Source organism: Pseudophryne corroboree, chromosome 2, assembly GCF_028390025.1.
Source record: "Pseudophryne corroboree isolate aPseCor3 chromosome 2, aPseCor3.hap2, whole genome shotgun sequence".
NCBI lineage: Eukaryota > Metazoa > Chordata > Amphibia > Anura > Myobatrachidae > Pseudophryne > Pseudophryne corroboree.
The window spans coordinates 939,106,658-939,130,147 of NC_086445.1; the positions used below are offsets into that span (position 1 = coordinate 939,106,658).

General features: G+C 42.7%; 1 long non-coding RNA gene across 1 annotated transcript; it reads left to right on the plus strand.

Annotated features, from left to right (window-relative positions):
* Positions 1 to 1,041: 1,041 nt before the first annotated feature.
* On the plus strand, positions 1,042 to 22,497 carry LOC135050115 (uncharacterized). Its single transcript, XR_010241542.1, has 3 exons — positions 1,042 to 1,127; positions 9,465 to 9,524; positions 22,316 to 22,497. It is a non-coding gene; the product is annotated as an uncharacterized LOC135050115 (long non-coding RNA).
* The last annotated feature ends 993 nt before the right edge of the window (positions 22,498 to 23,490 follow it).

Below are 23,490 nucleotides of genomic sequence, written 5' to 3' on the forward strand. Positions count from 1 at the left end.
ACATTGCTATGAAATCCAGGGATCCCGTGATATTAGTTTATGCAGGTGATTGATAAGTAGTCACACAGTGCATTTCGCGTTGCACTTGGCCTCCAGCTAACACGCAGTCCATAGACATGCGCCCTGGACTGATAGGTAAGAGTATCGTCTCCAGGTGTTAATCCCTTGATAGGGGGGCCAATGGCATCCAGAAGAATGTGCATGCAAGCAGTTTGTGAAGTGCAGCCAGTTAATGGGCTATGGACTCTAATCCCTTGGAGATGAAGCTTCTTATGGTCCAGCCAAGCGCACCAGCCGGTGGCTCAGCCCGAAGCGCGTTCTAGCACTGGAGTGCGCTCCGTCTGGCACCAGCTCAGTATGGACCCGTGGGATAATAAGCAGCACAGTTTTAACGGCTTCATCGTGTTTGGAACAATCAGTCCGAAGCCGACTTGTTTAGTAAATCGACCCTGAAGCCCAGTGCGCCGATTGGAGTGAACGCACTGGTATGCGCAATGCAGAGCGTACGCACTAGCGCGTTCTACTCTGCGTGTGCGCCAAACGCTAATCCCAGCGCTGACAGTACAGTGTCCTGAGGAAGCTCCACCGTGTAGGCTGGCAGGACGAACGCAAGTGCAGCAGAGCAGTGACTCCAAAGTCTGCTCTGCACCCTGATGTGCAATTTGTGCCGAGGCTCTGCTGTGAGGATGTGCTATACCAGCAGCAGCACTGAGTGCACAGACGGCGAGAGGTATTGGCTGAGAATGTGCAAGCTGTGCATGATGCATGAGATGAGCATGAGTAGATGTGTGTGCGTACTGAACCCCCAGTGATCAGTCATTGGAAGTGCACTGCTGCGTCCTGCTCCCTGGCTGTGCCTCTGCTCTGGGCTGCAGGTGGGAAGTTTGGAGAAGAAGGCTCCTCGCAGGACCCTCCCTTCAGATGACAGAGACCCCATCCCCCTCTCCCATCAGCAGCAGCACATCTCCTTCCTCCCAAATCCTTCCAGCAACAAAAATAAGTGGCAGGGAAATTCCATCTATCTGGCCACACTCCGGGGATTCAGTCCTCAAGGTTGCAGACAGGACATTTCACATTCCAGGCATGGAGCCTGCCTTTCCAAATAAAACTTGCAGCTCTCCCCCAAGGTATGTCATCAAGTTGACAAGAGCTGGCTCATCCACATATGACACTAGACCTTACTGCTCAGTCAGGGTCGGTGTGTCAGGGAGATGAAGCAGGTAAGGAGCGATGCCTGGGAAAGTCAGTGCAGCTGCTTCCATGGATAATACAGCAGCGGAGGAGATGGAAGCAGACAGGTACCAGTGCAATGTGTGGCTGAGGGATAGAGGATGCAGAGAGTTGGGAGAAGCCAGCTGTTCTGCTGTATGTCTCCGCCGGGCACAGAGAGGTGCAGAGCAGCTTCCCCGGCTGCTGGCTGCAGGTCACACGCACTGCTCGGCACTAGAGGGGGTTAGTAGACTAGACAAGCTCTCTGGATGGATGCATGAGGAGGACAGACCGTGGGAAAAGCAGGTGCCTTCTTCCAGGGCTGCACAGGTTCAAATGCATAAAAGCTGGATTCACTTAACCACTTCTCGGAGGGTTTGCAGAGCACGACAAAGGGGGTGGGCTTCATTTAAAGCTGTAGCCCCTGAACGTCCAAGCCATCATTTGTTCACAGAACATGTATCCGTTATCACTTAGCACAGATGACAGACGGCAAAAGGGCTGAATAGGAGCGGGAACAGTTTTTGGGCATACAGTATGTGTGCATGTTATGTATATATGTATGTATGTATGTATGTATGTATGTGTATAAATGACTATAATTATAAATGTGTGTTTGTATGTATGCTAGTGTATGACTATATGTATGACTATAATTATAAGAATGTGTGTGTGTGTGTGTGTGTGTGTGTGTGTGTGTGTGTGTGTGTGTGTGTGTGTGTGCAAGTTTTATATTTGTAATATGTGTGTGTTTGTATGCAAATGATTATATATTTGTAAGAATGTGTGTGTATGTCTGTATGCAAATGATTATGTAATTGTAAGAATCTGTATGTAAATGACTATATCATTATAAGAATGTGTGCATTTGTTTGTAAATTACAATATAATTATATGAATGTTAATCCATTGATAATTCTCCCTCTGTCAGTGGCACCATACCACTCAATGCTGCTCTGTCACATCTACCTTATTGTTTCCTTACATACAGCAGAGTAGGAGTGCATTGGCTTATATTGTTCTTAGCCAATGCTTACAATCCTACGGTACACTTGAATAGTCAGTGCTTTAATGATGCGATCTGCCTGCTTGATTTAACAGTATTCTGATCACATTTCAATCAGTTTTTACATAACATGCATTTTAACCCCTCCTCTTATTGCTCTGAATTAAGTATTTAAGTCTAGAACTAATACACATTTCTCTCTCTCTCTCTCTCTCTCTCTCTCTCTCTCTCTCTCTATATATATATATATATATACAGGTTGAGTATCCCTTATCCAAAATTCAAAATCCCAAATTTTTGGGACCCCTACTGAGATGATGACATATATATTATATATTATATGTATATATAGTTAAATTATAAAGATATATAATATAATCTATACGTATATGTGTCATTATCTCAGGAGGGGAACCAAAGATGTGGGATTTTGAATTTTGGATAAGGGATACTCAACCTGTATATATCTATATCTATATCTATATCTATATATACTATATATTGACGTCTAACAATCCTATAAAACAGGAACAAATAAGTGTTATAGGAAGTGTTTTGACATTCTCATGTAATAACTATTATGTGATATCCCTTAAAGGGACAGTGACACACTTCTATTTCATTTTCCTTTTACAAAGCATAGAAACTAAAGTGTATGTATAACATTGCTGATGGGTGCAACGCCTCTATCAGTTACACAGTCTGTGGAAATTCTTTTACTGCACAAGTGCTCCAATGGAGAAATCTTTTTTAAGTAAAAGGCCTGAATCTGTTCTCCTCCTGCCAGCAAGGCTTAAGCTGGTCATACAACAGCCGATCCGGTTACTTTGCCAAATCCTCCGGTGATCAGGTTACTTCCTCATTTGATCATATAAATGATAGAAAGACATTGTTGGCCAAATTTGAATATCTGGACCATCAGCTGTTGTTCCAATGTACTATGTCAGTCAGACAGGGCACAGTAATTCTAGTCTGATGTAGTCACTGTCCTAATGAATTAACTATCTGTCCGGACCGATATCTGTATGCTTTTTACAAGAGGTGCTGATTGGAATTAGTATTTTTGAACCTAAAGTACAAACTGTAATTTGTGGCCCATTAGGTCTTGTTTATAGGAGCCTATAGAGAAGATGCCTAAACATCTTGTGTATCGTTACCTATAGATTTTGAAGCACAGCCAACAGAATAAACAAAAGGACAAAAAAAACAGGTCGTGACCTAGGAGATGCACACACAATTATCTCTCCTTGTTTGGCGTGATTACACAGGAGGTAAACTGATAAGATTCCTGGGAGCGAGACCTTAGGTCTGCCAAACCTTCCTTACGAACAAAATATTAATTTTCTGGGATCTATGGGGCAGATGTATTAAGCCTGGAGAAGGGATAAAGCAGTGATAAGTGCAAGGTGATAACACACCAGCCAATCATTATGGATTTGAAAAATGACAATTAGGAGCTGACTGGCTGGTGAGTTATCACCTTCTACTTATCACTGCTTTATCACTTCTTTATCCCTTCTCCAGACTTAATACATCTGCCCCTATGTTTCTTGTCTCACTGACATAATAGCTAAGATTTAAATTTTAATAAGACAATCACCCCAGATTTTCTATGGGATATATAGAATCACAGAAACATAGAATTTGACGGCAGATAAGAACCACTTGGCCCATCTAGTCTGCCCCTTTTTTATCCTTTAGGCAATCTCAACCCTTTTTGAACCTTAATTCTTTTTTAAAGATATTCATATGCCTATCCCAAGCATGTTTAAATTGCTCTACAGTCATGGGGGTATATGCAATTGCGGTCGAATTCCCGAAAATGTCGAAAAACGGGACATTTTCGCCCCCCAAAAAAATTCAACAATGCAATACAGTACTTTTCGCCCAAAAAACGGCCATTCCAAATTCGACTTTTTGAAATTCGACATTTGTCAAATTCGACATTTCTGTAATGGTACAAATGCGGCATTTCGACAAAAGTATATTCAATTGAAGATTGTAAATTCGACAACAGTGCTTTTAGACAGTAAATTCGTCATTTTCAATCCGCCACACTTTGCTGGCGGAATCGAATAAAAAAATTTAAAAACATGTTTTTTTTTGTGTTTTTTTTTTGGTAATAGCATATCTATTTATATTAGAAGGGATTAGGTACTTGGTTTGTCTATTTAGGAGGCACAAGTATTATTTATATATTTTTAAAAATATAATTTTTTTTACTTTTTTTAAAAAATGGAATGGTGTAAAAATCAGAAAAAAAAAATGCGTGGGGTCCCCCCTCCTAAGCATAACCAGCCTCGGGCTCTTTGAGCCGGTCCTGGTTGCCAAAATATGGGGGGAAAAATGACAGGGGATCACCCGTATTTTAACAACCAGCACCGGGCTCTGCGCCTGGTCCTGGTGCAAAAAATCTGGGGGACAAAAAGAGTAGGGGTCCCCCGCATTTTTTGGACCAGCACCGGGCTCCACTAGCTGGACAGATAATGCCACAGCCGGGGGTCACTGGCATTAAATACCCAACTAGTCACCCCTGGCCGGGGTACCCTGGAGGAGTGGGGACCCCTTCAATTAAGGGGTCCCCCCCAGTCACCCCTTTCAGTCCGTCTGGTTCGGGTTAATGTGTTTTTTTTTTTGCCAAGTACGTGGATTACAATAAAAGAACCGGACACTGGATCAGGTGATTATAATTTTATTTTCAGGTACCCCGGACGTCGACATTGGAGACGAGCCCAGAGTCGGCGTGTCAACATAGGTAAGTATGTGTCGGCATGTGTGAAATAAAGTTGTATTTTCACGGTGTCTGTGTCCTGTTTTTATTTGGGTATTTTTTTGCAGTAGAACTACAGGTACCAGCGGGCCCGTTTCCCCCCGCATGCTGGTACTTGTGGTTCTCCAAGTACCGGCTTGTGGGGGAGGCTTGCTGGGACTTGTAGTTCTTCTGCAAAAAACAATATTCTTCCATTTTCAACAAGGCTATCAGCCCCCCATCCGCAGCCCTTGGATGGAGGGGACAGCCTCGGGCTTCACCCCTGGCCCTTGGGTGGCTGGGGGGGGCCCTTGATTGAAGGGGTCCCCATTCCTCCAGGGTACCCCGGCCAGGGGTGACTAGTTGGGTATTTAATGCCACGGCCGCAGGGCGCTGTATAAAAGTGACCCCCCGGCTGTGGCATTATCTGTCCAGCTAGTGGAGCCCGGTGCTGGTCCAAAAAATACGGGGGACCCCTACTCTTTTTGTCCCCCGTATTTTTTGCACCAGGACCAGGCACAGAGCCCGGTGCTGGTTGTTAAAATACAGGGGATCCCCTGTCATTTCCCCCCCCGTATTTTGGCAACCAGGACCGGCTCAAAGAGCCCGAGGCTGGTTATGCTTAGGAGGGGGGACCCCACGCAATTTTTTTTCGGGTTTTTTACCGGTTTTTCCGTTTTTTTAACATTTTTAAAAATCTAATCAAAATCCATCAAATCGTCCATTTTTCGACAGCGGGACTGTCGAATTCGTTTTTTATTGAATATGTCGCATTCCGGCACCCACCTGCCGGAATTCGACGGTCGAATTGTGTCGAATTTAAAAACGGGCGAAAAAGTGCCGCAATTCGCCCGGAATTGCATATACCCATTAGCCTCTACCACCTCTGATGGGAGGCTATTCCACTTGTCCACTACCCTTTCTGTGAAGTAAGTTTTCCTTAAATTTCCCCTGAACCTGCCTCCCTCCAGTTTCAGTGTATGTCCTCGAGTTCTAATATTCCTCTTCCTTTGAAGAATGTTTCCCTCCTGAACTTTGTTAAAACCCTTGGTATATTTGAAAGTTTCTATCATGTCCCCCCTTTCCCTTCTCTCCTCCAAACTATACATGTTAAGATCTTTTAGCCTTTCCGGGTAAGTTTTGTGATGTAGGCCATGCACCATTTTAGTTGCCCTTCTTTGTACACTCTCTAATGTATTTATATCCTTCTGGAGATATGGAGATATAGAGAAGCATCTTTCAGGAAGTAGATTCTCAAGGGATCCAGTGATGCGGTTTTATTTGTATCTTTCTCCTTGTATATTTTTCAGCCCACAAGACTCACTTCTATGGTCCAAACATTACCAAATGCCTGGATATTTTTATTAAGATGACAAATGACAGTTATTGGTACCTAATACCAGATGCTTATTCTCTTAAGCAAACAGATTGCCTACATTGGGCAATGTATACCCATGATTGCGCGCTCCCACGGGTCACTAGCACCATCGTCCGGTTGGCCTTTCTGCAGGGCTGACAGAAGACATCGCTAGAAACCTAGTGCTATGCAAATGAAGTATAGAACAATATGTCGTTCTATCCTGGTGTGTATGGCCAATCCTGCTGGTCCAGGTCGAAAGGAATTCGGCTCTACCATTGGGATGTTTGGTCGTTGCACAAGTGTGTACCTAGCTTTACATAGATGTGGCTTATTTACATATGATCCCTTGAGAATAACTCAAAAATGTCTTCATACTATTGGAAGAAAAGGGCTACATAAATAAGAGTACTCACTATTATTATATATTTTTATCCTTTTAGCGAGGCTGTGTCTGTAGAATTTTCATTGTGCTCAGATACCCTGTCTGACACGGGATCCGGTCAGGATCCCAGCGGTCAGCATCCCGGCAGTTGAAATACCGATGCCGGAATCCCAACACTACTCATAATGCTGACACCGGCACCCTGAATAGGGTCACAAGGAAGGGTTAGGCTGTGGGGCAGGGAGGAGGGTTAGGTTGCAGGGAGATGGGTTAAGACTAGTCATCCCGGGAAGGGTTAGGGTTAGGCTGCGATGGGGGCAGAGGGTTAGGTTTAGGCTACTAGAAGGGATGGTTAGGGGCTACACTTACCTTCCCCTTGACGGGGTTCTCAACATTGGGATGCCACAGTCGGTATTCTGACCGCCGTCATCCCAAACGCTGGCATTTCAATCCCAACCTGTCCGGCATCGGTGAGTCATGATTAAGGTGCAACATTGACTCACAGGTGGAAACTTCTACATCCGATCTTGTACCTGTTGTATTAGTGTGGCCTGAATGTGCAAGAACTGAGTGGCACTCTTTCCTCATCTCTGAACACTGTAACAGCGCTAGAGATTCTTGACATGCCCCCACCACCAACGTCTCTTGCACCTGCCCAATAGCATGCGCAGTTTCTCTGTGTGAACATGGCATCTGTGGAGATGTCCATGCATCTAAGAGCACAGGCACTTTCAGTGATGCCTCCAACATTCCTATAGTATGCCCATGAGACAGACTTGTTTTGCATTCACTTCAGGTCACCTGGTCAATGGGTACCGTAATACCAAGTCCCACTTGATATGATTACTGAACACAATCTTACTATGCACCTTCTAGATATAAACATTTCTTGTCCACGACTAAAAATGATGTCTATAAATCAAACAAGTCAGCTTTTATTAGATGCTTTTCAGTGAATTATTGTTGTTGGTCTTAGCGCTTGTCTTGGTTGTTTTGTAGTTCCTTCTCGTTTGCTATTACTTGTTTTACCTGATTGATGTCTATGGGTATAATGTAGTCATTAATTGTTAGAACTGTCTGTGTGTTCTGTGCTCACCTACTCTAGAACGTAGGAATGGAAATGTATTAGTTTTCACATTTGTCTATTTAAATCTTATCAATAGCAATTCCACACCATGTTCTTCTGTCAATCACAGTTACTCAAATATGAAGGTACACAATACTCTATTTAAACACAGATCCCCATAGTAATGGCTAAATGTCTGCATTGGTTCAATATTACACATGCGTTGTATATGTACAGTACAAATCATAAGCAAAATACTGAACAAGAGTGAAGTGCATGGGGGGAACGCTGTCTCAGAAAGTCTTACATTTCCTGAAGACACCTACCTGATCTACAAGTCTAGTGGAAGAATATTGTGGGCAGATTAAGTTTCAAAATAAACAACAAAACAAAAATAAATAACTCGCAAAAATATTGTTCTGCCCACGAAGCAAGCTGATGGAAGATTTTAGCCTCAAGACTAGAGCTGGATTCAGGGGTCAGGCCTAGGCACAATGAGTGCCGCTCCTCTGTTGCAAGGGGCGACGAGACTGCTGTGCTGCGCTACTGCTCTGATGCGGGGGAGACAGGAACTGCAGTACTGCTGCTCCAATGCAAGGGGGGGGGGGGGGGCGCCTTGCCACCCCCCGCAGGTGCCGCCTGTAGGAATTAGTGCTTAAATTAAGGCAAATGCTTCCCATGAAGGAGCATTTCCTGTAAGTTTAGGAGTCTCACGCCAATTGGTGCTAATAGGATAGTATGAGAGCACATCTATAGCCAGATGCCTGCAAATCATTGCGTTGGCTTGGTCAACAGAGGAAGAATTATATGATTGATGTCATTTCACATATGTTTCCAACAAAGGGGGGAATTTAATTAAGGGTGAATCCATTTCCCAGCTGAATTAGCGCAATAATAGCCGAGCTGTATGGCAGCCCAATTTTGCACAAAAGTGTTTGTTGCCCCATAGGGTGTCAATCTGCCAATCTGAGTGCTGTTGCCAGCTTTTAATCGCTGTGGCAACAGCAATCTGCATCCTTCACTAGCAATTGAATTCCCCCATAAACTTAAAATTGATCAAAGTGCTCAGATGGATAAAATATGTGTAATGTGATTAATTAGATTCCCTTTATTTAAATACTATTTGGGAAAAAAATTGTTATACAATATTATTATCATCATCATCATCATCATCATCATCATCATCATCTATTATTTGGACATCATAGAAGATTACATTTTGTTAAAAATAATGTATACACTACTGGAGAGTCTGCAAACAATTTTCAGCCATTGTTGAAATTGAAAGCACTTCTGATTGGTTCGAATGGCCTATATTTTAACTGTGCAAGGATGTTAGTAGATGACCTTGAATTTTAATATATATATATATATATATCACACTGTCATAACCCCCTAAAAATATTTCATATTTAAACATTGTTTAATGGTCATTTTAAAATAAATTAGGTTTAGGTTATTTTGATCAGTACTCATTTTAAACCTTCTCCTCGTATGTTCAGATTTATATAATGTTTAGCTGCAAAGATGATTACATCTGCATAAATTTGTATAGACATGATTTTTGTAAATTTTTTTGGCAAACTGTCGTTTGTTGTATTTTAACAATAGCAGCTAATGGGAATTACAGTATGACTCCTGTTTCTTTGCTAAAAATTGGAATAAGCATAATTGTTGTATTTATCTCTTTAGACAAACAGGAGCAAATATTTTCCAATCTCAGCAATTTTGCAAGGGGGCCATCCGACTGCGGTAAGGGTTAATGCCTTAATTGGCTCAGCTACAGCTTGTGTTCTAGCAAATGTTACTGCAATGGTTTTCAAATATGTAGCTGGTATCATCAAACATTTATGGCTGCTTACCGTCAGTCTTAGGAAGTGGTCCAACATTTCTAACTGGTGGAAAAAAAAATTGCTGGTTACTTATCAATTAATTCATTGGTCGAAGAATTTCGCTAAGTTTATTTGCAATTAAATGTACACTGAATTCTTAAAGAGCTGGATCCATAGTCAAATGAGCAATATCCCCTATAGTGTATATCCTCTCGTTTAGTTCCCTGCCAAGTATCACTTAGACTAAGCATTAGAAGTTGCCGATCATTAGTGAGTAATATCACCTACATACACTAAAGGCAGATATTTTGTTAGCAAAATTTTGTTAGCAAAGTTAGTATTCAAGTGGAGTGTAACCTAATTGTTCACCAAAAAACTAGTGACATCACTCAGGTAATATACAGTATTGTTTTATCCCACAAAACAGCTGCTTCCATTGTGTGTGAATCACAGATATTGTATATTTACAAAAAGTCCAAGGGACATTTTAATTGAAATGAAATGATATGTGTCGAATTTTGGGCAGTCCCACCAGATTCTTGACAGAGTAGCCCACCCTTCTAACTCGGGGTTCTCTGTCTTCTAAACTGGTTATGAATCGCATCATCATGTTAACCACACCCCTACTTCATGATGTATTCCCTCACACTTGTAAGGGGTGTGGTCTGTTAGACAGTTAAAAGGTCAATAAGTAGATATCATAGGGTCTACAGGCAAAAGGTCAACAGGGTCAAAAGGTCAACAGTCAAAATGTCGACAGAATCAAAAGATCGACACATAAAAGTCAATGTGTGTTTTTAAACATATTTCACCCAGATTTGTTGAACTGTATCCCTTCACTTCGGCTGGGTGGCTCACTCTACTCCAGTTCGCTCGCCACAAGGTTACTACAGGTAATAGTGACATGCATAGAAAATGCAGCAAAAGTTTTAAAAACATGAAAAACCCTAAAAAAAAGTGTCAGCTATGTCTGTGTCGACCTTTTTCATGCTAACCTTTTTGACCCCAATGACCTTTTGATCCTGTCAACCTTTTGATCCAACCTTTTGACACTGTTGACATTTTAACCCTGTCGACCCTATGGTGTTGACCTATTGACTGTCGACCTTTTAACTGTCTCACAATCACCTCACACGTGTAGGCACATGTGAAGGAAATACCATGGTACACCTAAAGCAACTTAGTTTTCACATATATACTGCATGTAATAGTTCACTATCGCAAAAATGACTTAAACCACGTACACACGGGGAGAGATGTGTACTGAGCTATCTATCACAGACCGCTCAGCACACATCTCTCCCCCACTCAGCACACAGCGCGATGTATGCTGAGCGAGGGGGAAGGGCGCTCATTTCATCCAGCGGTGAAATAAGCAACCCGCTAGATTGTGCCTGTACAATCTAGTACCGAGGATAGCACCACGCGGGGCCGTGCATCGCTATCACTGTGGGGCATACACACGGAGAGATACATGCTTAAGATCTAAGCAATCTAGTCAGATTGCTTAGAATTTAAGCACTGATCTCTCCGTGTACCCCCTTTACAGTAGGCAGTATTGGCCCTAGGCATAGGGAAACTAGACAAATGCCTAGGGCATTTGGAATGCCTATGGGCACAAGCAGAGTCTGCAGATAAAAATTATATGTGAAATGCCTATATTCTGTGTGTGACTGCGGCTGTAGCTGCATACAAAATGCTACGTTACAGTGTATTCCTGGAAATTACTGTAACATAGCATTTCGTATGCAGATACAGTCACAGTCACACACAGAATATAGGCATACTAATTATCATTTTAATCAACAGAAGCTGCTTGTGCGTCCTAGTCACATAACAATGAAAATTGAAATGAAAATGCATTTTCTGCAAAAAAAGGCACCCAACGTTGGCATATTGAGGCAAGATGTATGAGGACACATCTGTATCCAAGCAGAGGCAGAGGTCACAGTGTTAACGGCCGTGTGAGTGCTGTGTGTGAGTAGGTTGGTTGTGTAATAGTATTTGGCATATGTGTATGGGGCATTGTGTGTGTCATATATAAATGCATTAATAATGTGCGTCATATATGTAAGGGGCATTATGTGTGTCATTATGTATATAAGGGCATTAATAAAGGTTGGCATAATGTGTAAGGTGCATTATGTTTATAAAGACATTAATAATTTGTGTCATAAGTGTAAGGTGCATTACTGTGTGGTATTATGTGTATTACTAATGTGTGGCATTATGTGTGCAAGGTTCTCTACTGTGCGGCATAACGTATAGAAAGGGCACTACTGTGTGGTCCAATGTGAATAAAGAGCAATACAATATGATACATTTATTGTCATAATCAAATAAAATTTTACAACGAAATTCAATTGTACAGCACTCCAACAATGATAAAAGCTTGAACATAGGAATATAAAAGCACACAGTAACACGCATTTGAGAGATAAAACATTATTCCCAATGAGCATTCAACATGCGCACAGCAGTTGGGAAGAAGCTGTTCCGTAGGTGATTTGTGCGTGCCTTCACTGATCTGAGACGCTTTCCAGAGGACAATTTACCAAAGAGATAAGCAGATGGATGGCTAGAATCAGACATTATATACCTACTGTAGTTCGATTTGTCAGTCCTGCTGCAAAGAGATCTTTAACAGTCTGCAGCTGGACCACAATAATTTTACTAGCTAAGCGAACCAAGCGCTCTAACTCCCCTTGCTCATGGGCGGTACAGTTTCCATTCCAAAGTATAATTCTGTAGGTTAAAACACTCTCAATTGCACATCTGTAAAAATGTATTAACGTACCAACGCCCACACCTGCAACCCTAAGATGGCGAAGGAAAAATAAGCGTTGGTGTATCTTTTTAACTATTTCCTGAGTATTAACCACCCACGATAAACTGGAGGAAACATGGATACTTAAGAATTTATGGTCTGGTGTAATGTAAATAAGGATCAATTCAATGTGATGTAATGTGAATAAGGAGCACTACTGTGATTAGTAATGTATATAAGTTAAAGTGGTACTACTGAGTGATGCCATGTGAAGAAGGGACACTGTTTCATGATATAATGTTGCACCACTGTGTGGCGTAATTTGAATTGGGGGTACTATTGTGTGGCCATGCCCCTTCCCAAAAGAACCCGCCGAATGTGCGCACTGTTCCAATTTTAAAATATAGGGGGTAGGAGCACCAAAATGAGAACTGCTATGACTGATGGGTGATGGTGATAGGAAAGAGGTGCAGGGTCAGAGGCGGAACTAGCAGCGATGCTAGGGAGCACCAGCCAAAAACTTGCCTAGGGCATCATATTGATTAGCGCCGCCTCTGACAGTAGGTAAGGGTATCAGTTCAGTAATTAAAGAACCAACTACATACAGTATGAAACCAGATTGCATGCCGGTATAAGAAATAACTTTGCAATCCAGGTAATTCTTATTTTTGGGTTTCTGGATGATCGATCACTATTTACAGATTTCAAGATCTACAAATAATTGTCTTCATTAGATCCTGTAATTCATACATTTCAGGGAGCTACCGATCACTTCCCCAGTGAATCCGGCAGCCTGGGGGCTTACTATTGGTGCAATTATGACATTGAGCAGCTGGGGGAAGGTCCATGACACCATACAAGGCACCATGGGATGTAGTCAGGGAACTGGTGGTCGGAATCCTGGTGGTCAGCCTACCGCATACGGAATCCCGGCCGCCATGATGCCGGCAGGGGGCCCAGGGCTATTCCCACTCGTTGGAGTCCACGACACCCATAGAATGGGAATAGAACATGTGGCAAGGGCAGCGAGCCACTGAGCCCGCAAAGGCCTTCATTGCGCTCGCTTCCCTGCCGGCATCCCGGCAGCCGGGATCCGAGCGTCGGTATGCTGGCCGCCGGGATCCCAACCGCCTGTCACCTGACCCCCACCCACCTCCTGCACATCCCACCTGGAATGGCTGCGAATATGCTGCAACATGGGCATTATTTTGTCTGGCACAAAGAAAACAAAAATCACACGTGACTAGTATATTCATTACAGTGTTTTCATATACAGTAGTCACAATGTATCTGTAGCTATTGCCATAAAGTCCTCATTGACCTCAGTAGGCAAAAAAGTTTATCTCACAAATGCTATTGCTACACACACTTTATACATTGTTGGGGCACGCAGGACACTTGGGGGTGTTTACAGGGGTCTAGCTGGTGACACATTTATTTTTACAATCCCCTTACAGAACATTTAATGGCTAATGTTACAATTTCAGTTGACGCTGCAAGGTCTACAAAGTACATTTTTAGGTTTATAAATTTTATTATGTTCCATCTAATTTTTTAAAAAGGGAAAATAAATACTGTATATTTTTTAAGCTCTCTTATTGTTATATTATTTATATTATTTATTATAAACTGCTGATTTTATTGACCATAAAACACACTTCTAGAGTCTCTTCTCTTTTTATCCATGAGATTATTTTTGAATGGGTGCTTGGCATTAAATACCATGCAATGATGGGTACAATTATGTTACTTACAAGCTCTGTGAAACCTAAAAACGTATTGGTATCTAAGTTTGTAAGCGACCTGAAAGTGATAGATAATAAGCACAGGTGCAGATGCTACTCACCCTTAGAACTATTTTTATTATTATTATTATTATTATTATTATTATTATACTGTGTTTTATGATTACTGTAAACACTTTTTATTGCAAATGTCAAAACAATTGTGTTAGTTTTAGTCCAGAAGATAAACTGCTTTGCTTGACATGACTTTTATATTTTCCTAAGGAATCCCTTTGGATTGAGTGATTTTGGGTCCCATTTATCATACAATATTTGCAGCTGTGTCCACCAAAAACACACATTTTCAGGGGCTAGCCGCAAATATTATGTATCTCCTATATGTAAGAAGGAGGGATCACAGCAGGAATCTCTGATACCTGCTGCGATCCCTCCATTTCTGCCCGTAGCTTTATCCCTCATGGGTTTCTATAGGGGATGCGATGCTGCCCGATGTATCAATATCAGGAATGTGAAGCATTCCTGATAATGGCTCCCACTGCTACTGCAATCTTCTGATTGCCTATGTGCTACACTTATTGCATATGTACTACACCTATTGCCTATGTGCTACACCTATTGCCTATTTACTACACCTATTGCCTATGTGCTACACCTATTGCTTATGTACTATACCTATTGCCTATGTACTACACTTATTGCCTATGTACTACACCTATTGCCTATGTACTACACTTATTGCCTATGTACTACACCTATTGCCTATGTGCTACACTTATTGCCTATTTACTACACCTATTGCCTATGTGGTACACCTATTGCCTATGTACTACACCTATTGCCTATGTACTACACTTATTGCCTATGTACTACACCTATTGCCTATGTGCTACACTTATTGCCTATTTACTACACCTATTGCCTATGTGCTACACCTATTGCCTATGTACTATACCTATTGCCTATGTACTATACCTATTGCCTATGTACTACACTTATTGCCTATGTACTACACCTATTGCCTATGTGCTACTCTTATTGCCTATTTACAACACCTATTGCCTATGTGCTACACTTATTGCCTATGTGCTACACTTATTGCCTATGTGCTACACCTATTGCCTATGTACTACACCTATTGCCTATGTGCTACACTTATTGCCTATGTACTACACTTATTGCCTATGTATTACACCTATTGTCTATGTACTACACTTATTGCCTGTGTGCTACACTTGTTGCCTATTTACTACACCTATTGCCTATGTGCTACACTTATTGCCTATGTACTACACCTATTGCCTATGTGCTACACTTATTGCCTATGTGCTACACTTATTGCCTATGTACTACACCTATTGCCTATGTACTACACCTATTGCCTATGTGCTACACTTATTGCCTATGTATTACACCTATTGCCTATGTACTACACCTATTGCCTATGTACTACACCTATTGCCTATGCGCTACACTTATTGCCTGTGTGCTACACCTATTGCCTATGTACTATACCTATTGCCTATGTACTACACTTATTGCCTATGTACTACACCTATTGCCTGTGTGCTACACTTGTTGCCTATTTACTACACCTATTGCCTATGTGCTACACTTATTGCCTATGTACTACACCTATTGCTTATGTGCTACACCTATTGCCTATGTACTACACCTATTGCCTATGTACTACACCTATTGCCTATGTGCTACACTTATTGCCTATGGACTACACCTATTGCCTATGTGCTAAACTTATTGCCTATGTACTACACCTATTGCCTATGTACTACACGTATTGCCTATGTGCTACACGTATTGCCTATGTACTACACTTATTGCCTATGTACTACACCTATTGCGTATGTACCACACCTATTGCCTATGTGCTACACTTATTGCCTATGGACTACACCTATTGCCTATGTACTACACCTATTGCCTATGTGCTACACTTATTGCCTATGGACTACACCTATTGCCTATGTACTACACCTACTGCCTATGTACTACACTTATTGCCTATGTACTACACCTATTGCCTATGTACTACACCTATTGCCTATGTACTACACCTATTGCCTATGTGCTACACTTATTGCTTATGTGCTACACCTATTGCCTATGTACTATACCTATTGCCTATGTACTACACTTATTGCCTATGTACTACACCTATTGCCTGTGTGCTACACTTGTTGCCTATTTACTACACCTATTGCCTATGTGCTACACTTATTGCCTATGTACTACACCTATTGCTTATGTGCTACACCTATTGCCTATGTACTACACCTATTGCCTATGTACTACACCTATTGCTATGTGCTACACTTATTGCCTATGGACTACACCTATTGCCTATGTGCTACACTTATTGCCTATGTACTACACCTATTGCCTATGTACTACACGTATTGCCTATGTGCTACACTTATTGCCTATGTACTACACTTATTGCCTATGTACTACACCTATTGCCTATGTACTACACCTATTGCCTATGTGCTACACTTATTACCTATGGACTGCACCTATTGCCTATGTACTACACCTATTGCCTATGTGCTACACTTATTGCCTATGGTCTACACCTATTGCCTATGTACTACACCTATTGCCTATGTACTACACTTATTGCCTATGTACTACACCTATTGCCTATGTACTACACGTATTGCCTATGTACTACACTTATTGCCTATGTACTACACCTATTGCCTATGTGCTACACCTATTGCCTATTTACTACACCTATTGCTTATGTGCTACACTTATTGCCTATGTACTACACCTATTGCCTACAGTATGTACTACACGTATTGCCTATGTACTACACCTATTGCCTATGTACTACACCTATTGCCTACAGTATGTACTACACCTATTGCCTATGGGCTACACTATTGTCTATGGGCTACATTTAGGGAGATTCAAAAATGGCAGCTGTACATGGCGGTCACTATGACTGTGTCCCGAACACAGCACTCGACACATCAAATGGACGGGGTCCTTTCGGAGCCCCTCTCCCTGCCCCGATATGATTGCGTTATGCAATGGAAAATGTGCGTGATATTAGTGCCAAGAATTGCATTGCATATGCGATCACTGGTAAATGGGTCCCTATGTTTTACATCTCCTCATGGCCTGTTTATAAAGTCATGTGTGTAGACAATTCCGCAGTTTAGTACAAGGGCTGTTTTCTATGTTTTCGGCAGTGGCCTGGGAGAAGCATAAGCCCAACCATGTTATGGGAGTGGCTGGAAATGCACATGGTGGAAAAAGTAAATATAATACCTCAAATTCCAGCCTATTACAATTCAGACCACGTCCCTCATTACCTTTTACTTATCCTAAAATACTACTTGTCTCTAAAGCTGTGTACACACCTAAAGATTTTTCTACCTAAAGATTTATCTGTCCAATCTGTCTGGTGGGGACAAAAATCTGGTAATACATGGAAGCAAATGACAATCAGACGTAAAATAGACAATTTTTGTTCACACAAATCCGTTTGATGTAGCAAATTTATCCGAACAATCATTTTTGGGACTAATTCGTTTTAGTGAATACTGCGGCTAATTGAATATCCCCCATAGTGGTGGTAGAACAGGGCGGGTGTCAGATATTAATAGGGGGATTTTAAATATTATTGACAGACCAGGTGATTTGTCCTGATTAACCCTCGCATTGTACATGTCATCCAGACTCAGGTGAGTCCTAGTTGTGACAGTGGTCCTGATTCAGAGAAGTCAAGCCAGCCCACTATCACCGGCCAGGAACGCTTATCTGAACTACATGGATCTCCTTGCCGCGCCGATCGACGTAGACTGATGGTTCCCATCATGACGCATGCGCAGCCAGAGCCAGCCTTAACCAATATGATGCCCTATGCAAGATGTTGGCTGGTGCCCCCTAGCATAGACACTAGTTCCGCCTCTGACCCTGCACCCCTTTCCATGCACCATCACCCCTCACCCATAGCAGTCCTCATTTAGGTGCTCCTACCCCCTATATTTTTAATAGGAATAGTGTGCACATTTGGTGTGCAGCCCAACACAGGGTGTTCTTGCTGAGAAGGGGTATGGCCACATAATAATACCCACAGTTGAAATTACGCCACACAGTACTGCAACTTTATTCACATTATATCATGCAATAGTGTCTCTTATTCACGTTACATCACACAGTATTACCACGTTTCTCCTCACAGTAGTGCCCCTTATTCACATTACACCACACCATATTGCTCTTTATTCACATTAGACCACACAGTAGTGCCCTTTCTATACATTACGCCACAAAGTAGTACACCTTATACACATAATGCCACACATTAGTAATGCCTTTATACAGATACCACACAGTAATGCCCCTTACACATATGCCACACATTAATAGAATATACGCAAAATGATACATGTAATGCCCCTTACACATATTGTACGCTGCACATTAGTAATGCATTTCGTATGCAGACAGAGCTGCAGTCACACACAGAATATAGGCATGTTGCATATCATTTTAATCAGCAGAAGCTGCTTGTGCCCCTAGGCATTCCAAATACCCTAGACATTTGCCTAGTTTGCCTATGCCTAGGGCCGGGTCTGTGCGCAGCGCATCCTGGATACATGCGCATAAGTAAGGCATCGGGCACTTGTGACAGGGTCTGAATCATGTATTATTTTAGCTTTACAATCCCTCCAGGAAACTAAATGCACACTGGTACAGAGAGCTGGTGACAATTTTAGAGCAAGCTGGAAGACAAATACACCCGGTAAACTTGCTGTGTATTATTGTATTTCTATAAAATATTATGATGTATAAGGAGCATACAGTAACTCGGTGGTTCATGCCAGAATAAATTGTGCCGCTCAGGTCCCCCCTCCCCATGTATATCTTCTATTCTTGCACTTGTTTCTTAAGCCCATACCAGTTTTGTTCTTGCCAGAAAGTGAGCGCACGGCTCATTATTGGCAATTTAAAAGCAGCCAACTGCTTAATTTTTCTTCTGCATTTAAAAAAAAAATTGCACAAAGCGAGGCCGTAACTGTTTCCCATTATGCATCACCATGACACACGCACAACTCCCACATCTTGGCAGAAGATAATAAAAACAGAATGCTCAGTAGCACAACAAAATACCGAGTCTTTTAAGTTCAAGTGACCTGATGAGAAAGACCTTGCAGCGCGGAAAAAAGGAGTGCTCTTAGCGTAGGACACTGAGAATCCTTTCTGTAATTGCTTTATGTAAAGTAAACCAGTCTGACTATTTATCCGTTAACCTTCTCTGTGAATCTGATTTTTGATCCTGCCTCTACTGATAACAAACATGGGATGCATGGCCAAATAGTCATTACAGGAAATGAGGCGCAGTCATTCACCGGTTTCATACTGTAGGATGGGTATAGAGTGAGATTGATTAATAATAATGTGTTATTAGTCCCTGGCACGGTTCTTCAGAGCATTGCTCCTGTTTGCTTCTGAAGTTTGCAACGGGATCAATGTTTATCTATAACATTCCATATATATTACTGGGGCTGATTCTCAGGGCTGTTTCTAGACAATTTGGCTCCCAGTGCGAGATTTAAAAATGCGCTCCCCCATTGACCTAAAAAAAGCGCCCCCCCATAGATATAAAAAATACCTTTGGCGCGCACGCTCCCGGTGAAGCGGTGTGACCTGGCTAAAATGGGCGTAGTGCTAGCCTGCTGCTAGAAATGGCACCGATGCTAGGTGCCAGGGGTGTGTAATTCTAGTTGTTACGTGTCTGTAATGCTAGTTGCCAGGGGTAATGCTCATTGTCAGGGGTATATACAGCGTCAGCTGGCCACAGACAACCAGCCATTCCGCCCGTTAGCTCCCCTGCCTGCCATTCTGCTCGTCAGCTCTCCTTCCCGTCAGCTGTCTCCCCCGCTCGCCCTTCTCCCTGTCATAGCACTCCGCTCGGGGTGGCGGAGTTTCGCATTGTGTCGTGATGTCATGACGCAAACGCATCATTCTGCGAAACGCCGCCCGCTGAGGTGAGCGCAATGATAGGAGGATTGGGAGCAGAGTCAGGACAGGGAAAAGTGCCGCGGCGGCCTCCCGGTGCAATTGCACGGCTAGCCTCGCGCTAGAAATGGCACTGCTGATTCTGAGTCTAGCACATTTGTGATTGCGTTCTGCATGTCTGTGGCAGCCTGCTTACTAGCTAATGCTGAACATCTATGCATCTGCAGGTGCAGTACCGACCTACCCACTATTTTTCCATCTGCAGCTTCAACTTTCATCATTAATATCTGGATTCACCTGCTCTGTGCTGGGTGCAAAAGATTTGCCTGAAACACTGTTCTGAAGTTGACTCATACACCCATGACTGTCCCATGATACTCCCACTAGATGAAACATTCCCGCGGTCGTCGCCCAATTAACACTCGCTCATATTTCACAGCATCAGTGGTCCGATTAATCTTTCTGCATCTCAGATTAGGGCTACTCTCTCTATAGAGGCAGGAGAGTCCTGATGTGATTACCATATATCCTGCCTAGCGGATCAGAACAGCTGTGCACTAAGGTGGGAAAGTTGGGCGGTAACAGAAGTAGTGAATTGATATCCCTCACGTCTGTCAGTGTTGTGCAAAGGGGTGAATGGATTTTAGGGAAGTACGAAGCTGCTGAAATGCTAGGCAAGTGGCTGGTGGGTGTGGCCACATACCCGATTATGGGGGCCATTCACTTGAAGTCGGAACTGCTGTCTAGTCGGAAAGACATGATTCGACCTATTCAATGGTACTGCCATTTTTCCAACTTGTCGACAATTTCGACTTGTCCAAAAAACACGTGGATCGGCGGATCCACGTATTTTGTCGGATTTGCGGCCAAATCCGGCAGGTTTAGTCCCGTTTTCGACAATGTCAATCCGACTTTAAAAAAAGTTGTATTGAAGTCAGATTGGCATTGTCAAAAACGGGGAAAACCAGTCTGTGAGTAGCTTTGATCAGTAGCTGGCTACACATGGGCATTATTTATGGGCATGATCTCCCACAGTGTTAAAAAATATCCATATCTTTTTGCATTTGATCCCACAGAATGGAGTTCGAGGTCACCAGTCAACTGAGAAATCATGGCCATAGACGATAATTGTTGATGGCCTTCATTGGCTTTGTGTTTGTGGTCGTCTTCCGTCTGCACCAACAGGTCCCAGGGAAGATTAATGTGATTCTTACATTCTGAGGAATGGTCTCAGCGCATCAAAATAGGCTTAAGGGCCCCATACACTAGAGCAATTATGCCCGATTTCAGCCCAATTCGGGCATTCGCCCCAATGTATTGGGTGAAATCGGGAATTTTTGAGGTGTCTCTAGGCTGATCCGATCCGATGTGCGTTCCAGTGAGCATCGGATCGGATCCTCGAGATTGAATGTGCTGCACATTCAATCTGGTCCGACCTGGGGGCATGGCTGGGATCGCCCAGGATACATTGGATGCAAAAGGACAGCATCCGATGTATCCTGGGCAATCCTGCCCCCCGGTAGGCTGCCGGGGTGATCGCTTGCGATTGCCTCCGACATGAGGTCGGACAAGTGTATGGGGCTCTTTAATCTGCAGTGACAGACCTAGGGGTCATTCATGAAGCATTGAAAATAGTGGAGAAATTAGCCTTTCGAGAAGTTGCCCATGGCAACCAATCAGCGTTGAGATAACATTTAGCAAGTGCATTCTATAAAATTATACATAGCAGCTGATTGGTTGCCATGGGCAACTTCTCCACTGGCTCACTTCTCCACACTTTTCACTGCTTCATGAATAGACCCCCTAGACACTAGACAGGGGGGAGCTCTGCGTTGGGAAAGGGTGAGTAGGGGGAGTGAACAGGACAACGCGGTGAGAGGGGAGGACAGAGTGGAGGGGGGAGGGGGAGTCAGACTGCAGTGACACAGCATATACAACACAAGTTTGACATTAATGCTGTGTGTGTCCTGATTAAAACTGGCTGCAGGTCTGACAGGTCTATACCCTGGCGCTTAATAGACCAACAGGCAAGAAAAGCACTTAGCGTAGTTACTGCATTTACAGATTTAGAAAATTACTTCTAAAGAGTTTCATGCTGAAACAGTCAATGCAGCAGTTGATAGTAGGTAGAAAACAAGTTTAAGATGTACTACTAATAATAATAATAATAATAATAATTTTATTTATATAGTGCTCCTTCTCCAACAGGACTCAAGGCGCTTATCAAACCTTCTATGGTGGACAGGTGGAAAAGATGCACATAGCAACCATCAACTTCTACTGTAGCAACCATTTAATAGAGTGTACTTGATAAATCACTGGTTGCTATCGGTAATGTCTCCCCATACAAATGTTTTCTTTAAATGAAAAGCTTAATAAAATATTTGTTGAAACCGCTATAGTTCTTGTGATCCTTACTTGACATAAAAGTGTTAATGGACTTGGCTGTTCAAATTATGGACACAGAGAGTTTTAATGAACTCATTAATAGAAGCCCCCCTGTCAGATGTGTTTCAATTGTATTCCAGAATACTACATAATGCATTTGGGACAGGGGGTTGTAGAGATTAATTGCTTTAGCTTCATTTTCTTCGCACTGACAGGAAGAGCCTGGGAGGCTTTGGAGAATAGTTTTTATGAAGTTGTGTCACTCATTGGATTTTTACAACTTTAGTTGTGCCTTTTCCAGCAGCATATGCTGCAAAGTTTGATACATGTCACAGAAACAGGACCTGAGTCACCAGGTATGAAAGTAATTACTGCATTTATTGTACATATGTACTTTACATTTACTGTACTTCCCTGTGAGCTGTAGGCCCACTTAGGAAAACGCAGTGATGGGGATAATTTGTTATCTTGGAAATCTATCAAAAAGATCTCGATGAGGCTCCTGAGCGATACTCAGCTTCCACAGCAATACTAGGCTGGAGCTATAAGCAGGACTGCCATCAGATACTTTGGGGCCCGGGCCACACTGCTCCACCCCAGGTAAGGCTTGTTTTAAGTACTCCATGCACATCAGCCCGTTGTTATGCAGCCTGTGCAGCTCTCCAGGTATTGGTGGAAGGAGCCAGGGCTGGGTCCCCTCTCTATAAAGGCCCGGGACTCCAGTCCCCGCAGTCCGCCCCCGATGGCTGCCTTGCCTATAAGGATTAACATACAGCTTCACTGGGGTATAAGTGCATGTGTGACCCACATGTACTTATGGGTCCATGCCAGAGCCGGATTTAGATCTCATGGGGCCATCGGCAAGATACTGACTTGGGCACCCTGTGGTAGGTGGGAAATGGACGGGACCACCTTATATTAGAGAAAACAATTAAACATATTAAATAAGAAAGAAAAATCTTTGGCCCCTGACAGGCACACATTAACCCTCACAG